Source organism: Triticum dicoccoides, chromosome 2A (assembly GCF_002162155.2).
Source record: "Triticum dicoccoides isolate Atlit2015 ecotype Zavitan chromosome 2A, WEW_v2.0, whole genome shotgun sequence".
In the NCBI taxonomy this organism is placed as follows: domain Eukaryota; kingdom Viridiplantae; phylum Streptophyta; class Magnoliopsida; order Poales; family Poaceae; genus Triticum; species Triticum dicoccoides.
This window is the reverse complement of record NC_041382.1, coordinates 710416982-710430463: the sequence shown is the minus strand read 5'-3', so window position 1 is coordinate 710430463 and position 13482 is coordinate 710416982.

Here is a 13482-nt window from a genome sequence, read left to right as displayed (position 1 = left end):
CGACCACGAAGACTCACTCGACCACCAGGAGGTCAAGAGGCACTCTGCACCGCAACGGCCTGTAATTAAGTAGACTTTATGATAGTAAAGGCACTTTATGTGGGGCGTTACCAGTAACGCCCCAGACTTAACTCACCTTAAACCCTCTCCTACGTGGGCTGGCTGGGGTCCTGGCGCACTCTATATAAGCCACCCCCCTCCACAGGCAGAGGGGTTCGGCTCCTTGTAATCCATACATTGATAATCCACTCGACCGCCTCCGGGCTCCGAGACGTAGGGCTGTTACTTCTTCCGAGAAGGGCCTGAACTCGTACATCCCTTGTGCTTACAACCTCTCCATAGCTAGGACCTTGCCTCTCCATACCTACCCCCACTCTACTGTCAGGCTTAGAACCACGACAGTTGGCGCCCACCGTGGGGCTAGTGTTTTAGCGATTTTGTGGAGAAGTTGCGATTCTTCCGAGTACTTTCATCATGGTGTCTACTGGAATTTTGGTCGAGGGTCAAGAGATCCGTCTCGGCGCTCTCGCCTTCATCGCCGACGACTCCGCATGGCTCCAGGAGGCTCCACTCGACGTAGATGCGCTCCCCGTCCGCGGTGCGACGCATTTTCACGCATGTGTCCGCGGCGTTCTGCTGCGGCAACCATCGACCCAGTATCGGTCGGCTCCTCCATCTTCCACCCTCCCGGTCTCCCGCCAGCGCAAGCACTCAGGTCGGTCGAGGCTTCAACGATGGGTGAGTCACGCGGTGGCTCGCCAGTCGGCCACTACACAAGTTGCGGCAATCGAGCCCAACGAATCTCTCTACGGCTTGTTCGATCAGTCGACTGGCTCCGGAGAGACTGCATCCGAGTGCGGAAGCAGTGATCCAGCGGCGGAAATCTTGATGGTCGACGGGCCCCACAGTCCTCCTGGCTTCGCCCGCGGTGGTGGAGCAGGCGACGGCGGCGACCCTGCTCGAGGCTACGAAGAGTACCAGCCCGAGCCACTCGACTCTCTGCAAAGAGAAGAGCTTCGCCGCAGGAACGAGGATCCCCTGCGTATTCCCATCGCAGGAGAAACCCCCGAGGCTCGTGCCTTGGAGGAGGCGCGTCTCACCAATTTGGCCGAGCGCACTCGACTGGAGAACCTTCAGCGAGCACTCGACGAGCGCGCGCGGCAACGAGTTCCCGACACCAGTCGACGTCAACTCTTCCCGCCGACTCAGGTATATCGAACCCCAATTCAGAATTTAGCAGCTGCGACCCGTATAGCAGAGTCCATTCAGCCTTCGCAGTCAGAGGCTGGCAGAGGTTTGCTGCAGATCAGGGATCTGCTCCGAGCAGCAGGAGATCAGAATTCAGCCATGTCTCAGTCGCGCAACAGAATTCACAGTCGATCCGTCACTGTGAATACGGTTCAGTCGGCTCACAGCCCCAGATCGCCTCCGCGGCGCGAAGGGCGTGAGAATCGGCGAGATCAATATGGCGACAGACTCGACCGAGATGATAGGCGTCGAGTGCCCTATTCCCCTCCGAGGGGTGGGTCTTACGCTCCTCGGCAGCCAGATGATAGGCGTCAGTACAGTACAGGGCGTAGAGTTCCAGTTGACCCCAGAGAGCCAGGCTTCGACGCGCGATCCATTATCGTGCAAGGGTTGGTCGACCGGAACAGAGCCCATCGAGGTGCACTCGACAGAGATGTACCCACGAGCAGTCGAGTACATGTTTCTGGTCCTGAATGTTTCAGCAGAGCTATCAGAGCCGCAGTTATCCCCCCCAATTTCAGGTTGGCAACAGGAGTCAGCAAGTTCACTGGTGAGTCTAAGCCTGAAACTTGGCTTGAAGACTACCGGGTGGCAGTTCAGATCGGTGGTGGGAACGACGAGGTGGCCATGAAGCATTTGCCCCTCATGTTGGAAGGTTCTGCCAGGGCATGGTTGACCCAATTGCCTCCTAGCAGCATTTACACTTGGGAAGATCTGTCCCGAGTGTTCGTCAGAACGTTCGAAGGGACTTGCAAGCGACCAGCGGGATTGACAGAGTTGCAAGTCTGCGTGCAGAAAACCAATGAGACTCTCAGAGAGTATATTCAGAGGTGGATCACTTTGCACCACACTGTGGAAAATGTCTCTGACCATCAGGCAGTATGCGCCTTCAAAGATGGTGTCAAGAACAGAGAACTGAGTTTGAAATTTGGTCGAACCGGTGACATGACCTTGAGTCGGATGATGGAGATTGCTACCAAGTACGCCAACGGCGAAGAAGAAGACCGACTCCGAAGCGGCAAGCACAAGCCGAGTCAGTCGGAAAAAGGAAACACCAGTCGGAAACAGAAGCGGAAGGCTGAACCGGCAGCTCCTGGAGAGGCTCTGGCCGTGACTCAAGGAAAGTTTAAGGGGAAACCAAAAGGATCCTGGAACCCCAAGAAGGTAAAGGATAAAGAAGGGAACGACGTGATGGATATGCCGTGTCATATTCACACGAAGAAAGATGAAGAGGGAAATATCATTTACCCAAAGCACACCACTCGCCAATGTCGACTCCTGATCCAGCAGTTTCAGGGAAAACAGTCTAAGGACAAGGAGAAGGAGCCGGACAAGGCCGAAGACAAAGAGGACAGTGAGGGAGGATATCCGCATATCAACTCCACTCTGATGATCTTCGCAGATGTGGAAAGCAGAAGTCGACTGAAAGTGATTAACCGAGAGGTTAACATGGTTGCCCCAGCAAAGGCAAATTATCTGAAGTGGTCTCAAACACCCATCACATTCGACCAATCTGATCACCCGACTCATATTGCCACCCCTGGGAGGCAAGCTTTGGTGGTCGATCCAGTTGTCGAAGGCACTCGACTGACAAAGGTGCTGATGGACGGTGGAAGTGGGCTGAATCTGTTATATGCAGACACGTTGAAAGGTATGGGCATTCCGATGTCCCGACTGAGAACTAGTAACATGAGCTTCCATGGAGTTATACCAGGGAAGAAGGCCGAGTCACTCGGCCAGATAGCTTTGGACGTAGTGTTTGGCGATTCAAAGCATTTTCGCAAAGAAAAGTTGACGTTTGAGGTCGTGGATTTTCAAAGTGCATATCATGCCATTTTGGGGAGACCAGCCTATGCACGGTTCATGGCTCGACCATGTTACGTGTACCTCAAATTGAAGATGCCCGGTCCCAAAGGTGTGATCACTGTCACCGGTGATAGGAAAAAGGCAGAGGAGTGCTTTCAGAAGGGCTCCAAAATTGCCGATTCCCAAGTGACAGCGGTCGAGTTCGAAGAATACAAGCAAAACGCAGATCCAAGTGACTTGCTGCGATCCAAGAAGCCCGCCATAGAATCTGCATTCCAGTCGTCCGGTGAGACGAAGCCTGTTCACATTCACCCGACCGACCCCGAAGCAGCTCCGACCCGCATCTCCACAACACTCGACCCAAAATAGGAAGAAGCGCTCATCCAGTTCCTCCGTGAGAACTGGGACATTTTTGCATGGAAGCCCGCTGACATGCCAGGTGTTCCCAGGGGACTGGCTGAGCATCGCCTAAGAGTCGACTCGTCTGCAAAGCCAGTCAAAGAACATCTTCGGCGGTCCGCCGTCCAGAAGAGAAAGGCCATCGGTGAAGAAGTGGCTCGACTGTTGGCGGCAGGATTTATCCGAGAGATATTCCACTCCGAGTGGCTCGCTAATGTCGTCATGGTTCCTAAGAAGGACAAGTCGCTCCGAATGTGCATTGATTTCAAGCACATCAACCGGGCCTGCCCGAAAGATCACTTTCCTCTCCCTCGCATAGATCAAATTGTTGACTCGACCGCGGGATGCGAGAGGTTGTCTTTTTTAGATGCTTACTCCGGGTACCACCAGATCCGTCTGTATGGGCCCGATGAAGTAAAAACAGCTTTCATCACTCCATTCGGGTGCCTCTGCTATATCACCATGCCATTCGGCCTCAAGAATGCCGGAGCCACATTTATGCGAATGATCCAGAAGTGTCTACTCACTCAAATCAGTCGGAATGTGGAAGCTTATATGGATGATATTGTTGTCAAGTCACGAAAAGGTTCCGACCTGCTCGCTGACCTCGCCGAAACATTTGCCAACCTCAGAAGGTATGATATCAAGCTCAATCCATCAAAGTGCACATTTGGAGTTCCTGGTGGCAAGTTACTCGGTTTTCTCGTTTCCGAACGGGGAATCGACGCCAACCCAGAAAAGATTGGCACTATTCTCCGAATGAAACGCCCTGTGCGAGTGCACGATGTCCAGAAGCTTACTGGATGCTTGGCCGCATTAAGTCGATTCATCTCACGACTCGGTGAAAAGGCATTGCCTCTTTACCGACTGATGAAGAAGGCTGACAAGTTCGAGTGGACTCCAGAAGCCGATGCAGCGTTTGCCGAGCTAAAAGCTCTGCTCTCCACCCAGCCGGTGCTTGCTGCTCCAATCAGCAAAGAGCCTCTGTTGCTCTACATCGCAGCCACAGGACAAGTCGTCAGTACTGTGCTAACGGTCGAGCGGGAAGAAGAAGGAAAAGCTCTCAAAGTTCAACGCCCAGTGTATTATTTGTCTGAAGTCTTGACTCCATCCAAGCAGAGATATCCTCATTATCAGAAGCTTGTGTATGGAATATACATGACCACAAAGAAGGTTGCTCATTATTTCTCTGACCATTCAATCACAGTCGTCAGCGACGCTCCACTATCAGAGATTTTGCACAACAGAGATGCAACTGGTCGAGTGGCCAAATGGGCGATTGAACTTCTTCCCCTTGATATCAAGTTTGAGGCAAAGAAAGCCATTAAGTCCCAGGCAATAGCAGATTTCCTCGCCGAGTGGATCGAACAGCAGCAGCCGACTGAAGTTCACTCGGAGCATTGGACCATGTTTTTCGATGGTTCTAAGATGTTGAATGGTTCCGGTGCTGGGGTTGTCCTGGTTTCCCCAGAGGAGATAAGCTCAGATATGTGCTCCAGATTCACTTTGATTCCTCCAACAATGAGGCAGAATATGAGGCCCTCCTATATGGGTTGCGCATGGCCATTTCACTCGGCGTCCGTCGCCTAATGGTCTATGGCGACTCGGATTTAGTGGTCAATCAGGTGATGAAAGAGTGGGACGTGAGAAGCCCAGCCATGACTGGATACTGCAGTGCAGTGAGGAAGCTGGAGAAAAAGTTCGAGGGGTTGGAGCTCCATCATATACCCCGACTGAAAAATCAAGCAGCTGATGATCTAGCAAAGATAGGTTCCAAGAGAGAAGCCATTCCGAGTGGTGTGTTCTTGGAGCATATACACACTCCGTCAGTCAAAGAAGATCCTTTCACCGAAGAAACTCCGCAGCCCAAGAGTGCCACAGATCCGACTGAAGTTGAAGTCCCAGCGGTGGTCGACTTGATCATGGAGGTTTTGGTAGTCATTCCCGACTGGACGATTCCGTATGTCGCATATATCTTGAGGAAAGAGCTTCCGGAGGATGAGGAAGAGGCTCGATGGATCGTCCGTCGATCTAAGGCCTTCACCGTCATCAAAGGACAATTATACAGAGAGAGCACGACTGGAGTCGGTCAGAAGTGCATAACACCAGAAGAAGGTCGACTCATCCTCAATGATATTCACTCGGGGACCTGTGGTCATCATGCGTCCTCCCGGACCATCGTGGCCAAAGCATACCGAGCCGGATTTTACTGGCCCAAGGCGAATGAGATGGCAAAGGAGATAGTGGATAAGTGCGAGGGATGTCAGTTCTACTTGAATATGTCGCACAAACCTGCGTCAGCTTTGAAGACCATCCCACTCGTCTGGCCTTTTGCAGTTTGGGGGCTGGACATGGTCGGCCCTTTGAGAACAGGACGAAGTGGCTTCACGCATGTACTGGTGGCAGTCGACAAGTTCACCAAGTGGATCGAGGCTAAACCAATCAAGAGCCTCGACACCGGTACTGCTGTTAGCTTCATCAGGGAACTAATATTCAGATATGGAGTCCCGCACAGCATCATTACGGATAATGGGTCGAATTTTGACTCAGAGGAATTCAGAACCTTCTGCAACTCCCAGGGCACACGGGTCGACTACGCATCAGTCGCCCATCCGCAGTCGAATGGGCAAGCAGAGCGAGCTAATGGACTGATTCTCAAGGGACTGAAGCCTCGACTGATGCGTGATCTCAAACACGCGGCTGGAGCTTGGGTCGACGAACTTCCATCTGTACTCTGGGGACTGCGGACCACGCCTAATCGGTCGACCGGAAGAACTCCATTCTTCTTGGTCTATGGAGCTGAGGCAGTCTTGCCGAGTGATCTTCTCCACAATGCTCCTCGAGTTGAAATCTACAGCGAAGCAGAAGTTGAACAAGCGCGGCAGAACGCAGTCGACCTTTTAGAGGAAGAAAGAGAGATGGCTCTGATCCGGTCGACCATCTACCAACAAGATCTGCGGCGTTTCCACGCCCGAAATGTGAGAGGTCGAGCCTTCCAGGAAGGGGATTTGGTTCTCCGAGTAGATCAGCACAAACCACACAAGCTTGCTCCTTCTTGGGAAGGCCCCTTCATCGTCACCAAGGTTCTCCACAACGGGGCGTATCGTCTTTACAACGTCGAGCATAATATCGACGAGCCCCGAGCTTGGAACGCGGAGCTACTCCGCCCGTTTTACACTTAAGCTTTATCACTCGGATGAGTTGCAATAAAGTACTTCTATAGTTCATGGACCCCAAAATAATAAGTGTCATAGTTCCTCCATAATATCTGTCACTTTTTATTTTTTGTCCAATGAAATTCCCCTCAGTGGGTGACTTAGCTGCGAATCCGTTTCGCCTAAGTTTGTAAAAATCCTACCGAGTGAAGAGCAACCCTCTCACTCGGGGGCTTAGCTGCGAATCCGTTTCGCCTAAGGTATCAAATTCCTACCGAGTGGTGAACCAGACTCCCACTCGGAGGCTTAGCTGCGAATCCGTTTCGCCTAAGTTATCAAAATCCTATCGAGTGAAGAGCAACCCTCTCTCTCGGGGGCTTAGCTGCAGTCCAAGCACTCGCCTAAGTTGTAAAAATCCTACCGAGTGGTAAGCCAGCCTTTCACTCGGAGGCTTAGCTGCAGCCTCGTGCTCGCCTAAGCTATAAAAATCCTACCGAGTGGTAAGCCAGCCTTCCACTCGGAGGCTTAGCTGCAGCCTCGTGCTCGCCTAAGTTATAAAAATCCTACCGAGTGGTAAGCCAGCCTTCCACTCGGAGGCTTAGCTGCAGTCCAAGCACTCGCCTAAGTTGTAAAAATCCTACCGAGTGGTAAGCCAGCCTTCCACTCGGAGGCTTAGCTGCAGCCTCGTGCTCGCCTAAGTTATAAAAATCCTACCGAGTGGTAAGCCAGCCTTCCACTCGGAGGCTTAGCTGCAGTCCAAGCACTCGCCTAAGTTGTAAAAATCCTACCGAGTGGTAAGCCAGTCTTCCACTCGGAGGCTTAGCTGCAGTCCAAGCACTCGCCTAAGTTGTAAAAATCCTACCGAGTGGTAAGCCAGCCTTCCACTCGGAGGCTTAGCTGCAGCCTCGTGCTCGCCTAAGTTATAAAAATCCTACCGAGTGGTAGAGCAACCCTCTCACTCGGAGGCTTAGCTGCAGTCCAAGCACTCGCCTAAGTTGTGAAAATCCTACCAAGTGAAGAGCAATCCTCTCACTCGGGGGCTTAGCTGCGGCCCTGTGCTCGCCTAAGTTACAAAATCCTACCGAGTGAAGAGCAACCCTCTCACTCGGGGGCTTAGCTGCAGCCCAGTGCTCGTCTAAGTGGACTAAAGAATAAGTCGATTGCAGCACAGGCACCTTGCTTTGAACCTGCAAAAGACATTCCGAGCCGAAGGCAATCGTATTCAAGCACCAAATTCAAGTTTGAATTGATATCTAAAGGAACCGAAAGTGCTCAGGCGTCAAGCCTGTTAAGGTTTGTCGGTTACAATTCCACTCGGCATACCGAGGCAAATTTAAAGCGTCGAGCCAGAAGAAGTTTTTTACCCCTCCTGTGGAGGGCTGGAAGGTGCAACAAATTCATCAAGGTCAATCCCGTCGGCGATCCGAGTGGCAGCTGCAAGGAAAGTTTCCATAAAGGATCTGAAGTCGTGCTTCTTGGTATTGGCCACCCGAAGGGCCGCCAGCTTCTCTTCTCGCGCATCTTTGCAGTGGACTCGGGCCAGACACAGAGCAACATCTGCACCACACCGAGCCGAGGACTTCTTCCACTCCTGCACTCGACCAGGGATCGTGTTCAAGCGGGCCATCAGCGACTCAAGGTCATTCTGAAGTGTCTCCTCAGGCCAGAGCGTCGAGTCGATGCGAGATGTGGCGGCCTTCAGCCTTGCGAGATAGTCCACGACAGCTGCGACACGAGACTCCAGTCGGAAAACATCCATGGCAACTTCGTCGTTCACCGGAGAATTGACGGGGTCAAGGTTTGGCTCCAGTCGGCTGGTTTCCTCTTCGAAGTTTTGACAAAATTCTGCAAGGGTGATCACTAAGTCAAGGGGATAGTCGAATGGAAGAAGCCACAGTTGGAAATATTTGCCAAACATGGAGGTTTACCTTCAAGCATAAGAAACAGCTTCTTGGCAAGGCCACTCAGGAAGGCCTCCAGTTCAGTTTTCTTCTCAGTCAATTTGCTGACTTGGTCGGTCAAGGCAGCTTTGTTAGTTCTCAGTCGACTGACTTCCTTGTTGGCAATCCCAAGAGCAGTTTTCAGATTGGTATTGTCTTGTTCGAGCTTGGTGACTGAAGCTAACTTCTCGTCAACAAGCTTGATCTTCTCAGCTAGCTCAAGGTCTTTCTTCTGCTGGGCCTCCCTTACCTTGCCTGCAAGTTACAGCAAGATCAGGTGCTGAAACAAGCAAGGGGAAAAGCAGTCGTCAGGGTCTCACCAAACATACCTTCGGTCTCCTCCTTTGCCTTTGTCAGCTTCTCCTGAACCAGCTTCAAGCTCAGCTCGACTTGAGTATGTTTTTGTTCCAGCTCTGAGTAGCGAGCCACAAGATCACAGGAGTTCTGCGAAGAATCAATCGACTAAACGTCAAATGTAACTCACTTCCGAGTGAAAAAGGGAAAAACACACGTTTCTAAGACTACAGCCGAATACAAGCATTCGACCGTAGTCTCGAGGACTACACCCAGTGGGTGCACTCAGCGTGCCCCCACCGCTTTGCGAAATCCAGTCGACCAGTCGACTGACAGAAAGATTGACATCATAAAGCCTAAGGCCGACTGCCAGCAGTCGACCTTAGCCTTGGGGACTACACCCAGTGGGTGCACTCAGCGTGCCCCCACCGGTTTGCGAAATCCAGTCGACCAGTCGACTGACAGAAAGATTGACATCATAAAGCCTAAGGCCGACTGCCAGCAGTCGACCTTAGCCTTGGGGACTACACCCAGCGGGTGCACTCAGCGTGCCCCCGCTAACACGGAGTTTATTCGACACACCCAGTGGGTGACTAATATAAATTCCGGAAAAGAAAAGTTTTTGGTAGCATATCCAACAGAACAAACAGCGGTCGACTGACCTGGACATTGCTTTGGAGGGCAGAACTGGCGTCATAAGCTGCCTGGCTCGCGTCCCGGATGGTCTTCAGCTGCTCCATCATGAGTCCCGCCTGGCGTGTCGCCTCCTTCGCTGCGCCAGCTTGGTCCTCCGGGACGTGGTGCGTCATGAAGAGGGAAGGCTGCTGAGCACTCGTCAGTGGATTCGCGAAGGTCACCGTGTGTCGAGTGGTGTTCTCTTCCTCCACAGTCAGAATTTCAGGCGCCGGCACATCCTGAGGCACCTTACTGGCGGACGCTTTCCGACTCTTCCTGTGCTTCAGCGGCTCTTCATCCTCATCATCATCAGGAAGATCGATAACAGTGTTGGGTGGAGCTGCGGAGAAGGATCAGGATCAGAGATCGCGAGTCAGTCGACTAAGAATGGTATTAAGAACACGGTACCTGGATTCGAAGTTGCTGCATCCTCCATCTCGTGGTCATCGGCCCGGGCCGAGGTCTCAGAAGTAGCAGCACTGCAACTCCAAAGGATCAGTCGACTAACCTCAGCGTCGACCAGAGATAAAGTTCGCACAGAATAAGAAAATATGAGCAACACAATTACCCTGATATGGTGGGGATGGACACCTTCATCTTCGGCAGGAGCTTGGTCGGCTTCGATGAGGCCGCCCTGGGCTGCTTCGGCGCCTTTTCAGTCGGCGCCGGAGAGGTGGTCCGGGGGCGCTTGGTCGACTGAGTGGCGGTCGCAACCCCCTTACCATGTTCGGTCGAAGGGTCGTGGACAAGCTTCGACCGCCTTTCTGAGCGCGGTGGAACGACCTCCTCCTCCTCTTCTTCCTCGTCCTCGATGTCATCTTCATCACCTTCATCATCATCATCGTCGTCATCATCCCCTGCAGCATCCGAGTCCCATTCCTCCTCTTCCTGGCTCTCGCCCCCACTCGCCTCGCCCCCGCTCGCCTCGCCTTCCTCAGTCGAAGCTTGTGCCCCATTGGGCATCGAGTACAACTCGGTGAAGGCCTAGCAGATGCCCAAACAAGGATCAGTCGACCAGTCGGCAGGGTTAGCAGAAATGGATACGACAAGGACACAATGGAAAGCAGAGCAAGTGTACCTTGTTTGGGTCGCTGTTGTGGTCGAGTGGAGGAATCCTTCTGGCTCCGCGCGGGTTGTCCCTGTTTCCGGTAACGGCTACCATCCATCTTTCCAGAGTGGCATCGTCGACTTCTTCTGGATGGACCCTAGTCTCGTCTTCGGGCCCACAGTACAACCACATGCAGTGGCTCCGGAATTGAAGGGGTTGGATGCGACGCCTGAGGAAGACCTCCAGAAGATCCATGCCCGTCACCCCCTCCCGAACCAACTGCACCACGCGCTCCATCAACATCTTCACGTCGGCTTTCTCCTCCGGAATCAGCTTCAGAGGGGAGGGCTTGTTCACTCGGTCCATGGTAAACGGAGGGAGTCCACTCGACTGCCCTGGCGTCGACTGGACCTGACAGTAGAACCAAGTCGACTGCCAGCCTCTGACGGACTCGGGAAAGGACATGGGCGGGAAGGTGCTATTATTCCTCACCTGAATCCCCAGGCCCCCACACATTTGGACGACTCGGGTCTTCTCATCACCTGGGCTCGCCTTCTTCACGGTCTGAGAGCGACACGTGAAGATACGTTTGAACAAACCCCAGTGCGGTCGACAGCCCAAGAAACCCTCACACATGGACACGAATGCAGCAAGATAGGCAATGGAGTTTGGGGTAAAGTGGTGGAGCTGCGCTCCAAAGAAATTCAAGAAGCCACGGAAGAAAATGCTTGGCGGCAAGGAAAACCCACGATCAACATGAGTGGCCAGAAGCACACACTCACCCTCTTCTGGCTGTGGCTGCCACTCCTTCCCCGGCAACCTCGCAGCTCCGTGAGGGATCAAGCCCTCGTTGGCCATGTCAAGGAGGTCCTTCTCCGTGATGGTCGACTGGATCCAGTCTCCTTGGACCCAGCCTTTCGGCAGGCGGGATCTGGACGAGGACCCTCTGCGGCTGGTGGATCTCCCCTTCGCCTTCTCCGATGCCGACGCCTTCTTGGCACGCTCCAGCGCCGCCGTCTTCTCCTTGGCCATGGTCGCCGGTGAGGTGCACGAAGGGAAGTGGTGCGGGGGCGAGAGCGAGCACGCTGAGCAGGGAGGAAGGAAGCAGAGGGAGAGAGGGAGAATGCTGAGGCGCAGCACAGAAATCCTCGCCGGGCACATTTATAAGGTCCCTTCCGAGTGGCTGACATGTGGGCCCGGTCGATCTAATCATATCTGGGAGCAGTTATGAGGACTGGATACGTGGCGAAAAAGGCGGCGCGGAGATCGAGGCGTCTATGCCCCGTCCCATCCGAACGCCGCGGTCTGCCCCGCTTCGCGCGCGCCCCCAAATTTCGCACCCCGCGGAATCCGCGAGCAACAAATCAGTCTGTCAGACGCGGTGTTTCCGGCGATCCGTCGCTCGGAGATCGTCGAAGCTCGAAAGATCACTCGACGCAAAAATAGAATGGATCGAGTCGACCGAAGACAAATTGCTCCCTGTCAACGAACAGATTCTTTGATCCAGAACAGCGCACAACTAGAGCGCAAAGGTTAATCGGAAACGACATCAACTCCTTCTTCACTCGAAGCCTCAATCCATTCGGGGGCTAATGATGGGGTTATGTACCTAGGGTAGGGTCATGGACCTGTTCCAAGTAACTTACCCTAGGACATCCCTAGAAGAGGTCGCCTTCCAGTCGACCAACGAGGATTCACTCGACTGGCCTAAAGGACTCGACCACGAAGACTCACTCGACCACCAGGAGGTCAAGAGGCACTCTGCACCGCAACGGCCTGTAATTAAGTAGACTTTATGATAGTAAAGGCACTTTATGTGAGGCGTTACCAGTAACGCCCCAGACTTAACTCACCTTAAACCCTCTCCTACGTGGGCTGGCTGGGGTCCTGGCGCACTCTATATAAGCCACCCCCCTCCACAGGCAGAGGGGTTCGGCTCCTTGTAATCCATACATTGATAATCCACTCGACCGCCTCCGGGCTCCGAGACGTAGGGCTGTTACTTCTTCCGAGAAGGGCCTGAACTCGTACATCCCTTGTGCTTACAACCTCTCCATAGCTAGGACCTTGCCTCTCCATACCTACCCCCCACTCTACTGTCAGGCTTAGAACCACGACACGCGCCGCCCCGCCCTGCCCTCGCCGTCGCCCGCGCCCCCTACCCCGAGCGCGCGCCCATTGCCCCGTCGCCATCCTCGCCGCCGATCCCGCGGTACTCCTGGTCCGGCCGGCGCCCTCCCTAGCTAGCAATTTTTTTCATATATATATATATATATGCTTTTTTTTTCATATATATGCTTGTTTTTGTATGTATATGTATATATGTTCTCTGTGTATATATATGTTCATGTATATATGCAAAATATAGTTTTTTAGAAAAATTAGGATTTTTTTCTGTTCATAGATTTTTTTGGTGATATTACTTATTGTAAATATGCAAATGTTTGTATATTCATATGAACAATGAATTAGGCAATACTACTTCATGTATTTTTAAGAAGGAAGAAGAAGAAAAAGAATGAGAGGAAAAAGGAAATAAGAAGAGGAAGAAAGGAGAAGAAGAGGGGAGAGGAAGAAGAGGAGAAATAAATAAGAAGAAGAAAAAAGAAGAAAAAGAAGAGGAGAAGAAGAAAGTAATAGAGGCGCCTCTATTCCTTTCTTCTTCTCCTCTTTTTTTTCTTTTTTTTCTTCGATCTTCTCCTCTAGCTATTCCTTTCTTCTTCTCCTCTTTTTATTTCTTCTTCATTTTCTTATGTTTTATCGGGTCTGTCGTCGTTGATATACCCCTCTCGATAACTTCAACACGTGGGGGGGGGGTCGATATACCCCCTCCCCGATAACATTATTTTCTCATGTATGTATCTCATCGTTGTCGATATTACCCCCTCCCGGTAACTTCAACACGAGGGGGGTCGAT